This window comes from Mustela lutreola, chromosome 2 (assembly GCF_030435805.1).
Source record: "Mustela lutreola isolate mMusLut2 chromosome 2, mMusLut2.pri, whole genome shotgun sequence".
Classification (NCBI taxonomy): Eukaryota; Metazoa; Chordata; class Mammalia; order Carnivora; family Mustelidae; genus Mustela; species Mustela lutreola.
In genome coordinates this window covers 166,926,827-166,928,732 of record NC_081291.1, presented here as the reverse complement: position 1 = coordinate 166,928,732, position 1,906 = coordinate 166,926,827, and positions in this window count along the sequence as shown.

Here is a 1,906-nt window from a genome sequence, read left to right as displayed (position 1 = left end):
TTCTCAAAGTGTTTGATCTGTTTCTAAGAAGTGGTTCATCTATGTTCTTCCATCTTTAGCTGCTTAGAATATAATAATCTACAGGTTCTGATTAGTGGGGGAGGGTGGAGATGAGGTTGTTGTCAACAAGCTTTCAAATTAATGCTAAGGGAGAGGAAAGGGCGACAAGGTAAGTTAAATGAGAAGGCGACTGATGTAATTTACCTACGAGAGAGTTTTACTTTTTTTTCAGGGAAATAAGAAACAACCTTATCCAATGAGAGTTCATGAGTAAAGAAAGGAATGGAAACCTGAAGAGAAAGAAAAAATTTTGGAGCAATGACTATAAAGGTTTTACTAAGGATACGTGCAAGGTCTGTGGAGTAACTGAGAACCTGAGGGGAAATTTGACACCATGAAATTTCAGGAATTACAACAGGTATCCTTACTGAGATTTCATCCAGCAGCTCCTGATCTGGGGCCAGAATGCCCTTGTTAGAGAGGGTCAGCAAAGCAGGCAAGGGCCAGTGAGTGCATTACTGAAAATGCCCAGTCTGGAGAGGAAGGCAGAAAAGCCAGGATGGGGAATAATGGATTTGGAGATAAGTGTTAGAAGACAAAAACAGGAAGATGAAGAGCAAATTCAACAGTGAGGATAAACTGGTAGGAAAATGGGGGGCTAGGCTAGAAAAGCTCTTCAGGGAGAAGGTCTACAGGGGGCTGGAAATAATGATATTGTCAAGGGCTTCAAGTAGTAGTAGAATAAAAAAGTGTATGTGGCTGGGTTGTTGAATGAAGGCCTGCAGAACAAGGCCCAGGAAGTAGATACAGCCAGTCCTGCTTTGGGCGGCATAGACTGAAGTCGAAAAAACAGAAGCTTTTTCGTAGAAGATAATGTAAAAGATAATAAATATTAAGAGAAAATCCTTTTTTTTCCACTTAGTTTGAGAAGGCAGGAATGTTAAGAACAAGGATATGGGGATATTGGCTCATGACAGTATAGGTGTCCTCTGGAGTCTCATGAAGACAGCAAGTTGACTGGTAAAGAATGAAGTTGGCCCACAGTGGTGCTAAGGGAAGCTAGATGGGGTAGATTAGGCATAGTGCTGAGTTTTGTATTCAGGTCCTTGAGTGTTGGTCAAAGAAATTAAAAAAGGGGGCTTGGGAGGTGTACTAGTAAAAGAAAACTCAAGTTTCTTCTCTACTCACACCAACATCTAACACCAAATGTGGTGAGGGGTGTTCCCAACTCTTTCTACCAACTGGGGATCCTACATTTCTAACCTGGAGTCCGCACAGACCCAACAGGCTAACCCACTTCAGACACCAAGCACAGGTCCCAAACGTCACTGGTACTTCTGACCACTGGCAAAATATTGAGGGTTTCTATGACTCTCCCTCCTCAGATTTAATGATTTGCTAGAATGGTTCTCAGAACTGAGGGAAACACATTTGCTGGTTTATTATGACACAGCTCGGGAACTGCCAAAGGAAAGAGATGCCCAGAGCAATGTCTATGGAAAGGGAGCAGAGCTTTCATGCCTTCTCTGAGTGCACCCTGCTCCCGGCCCTCCATGTAATGATGAGCCTGGAAGCTCCCCAAATCACTTCAGTTAGAATTTTCAATGGAGGCTTCACTAAGGAGGCATGATTGATTGAATCATTGGCCATTGACGATTCAGTCTATCTCTAGCTCTTCTCCACACTCTGGAGGTTGAGTGGGATAGTGAGGTCTAATCATGTGGCTGGTTTTTCCAGGGACTAAGCCCCATCCTCCAAGAGTTGCATTGTTATCATGAATGCAGATCTGGTTGAAAGGGGCTTATTAAATAACAAAAACATTCTTCTCACTCCTACCCTTCAGGAAATTCCAAGGCTTCTGGGAGCTCTGTGCCAGGAGCCTGAGACACAAAGATTAAGTATATAT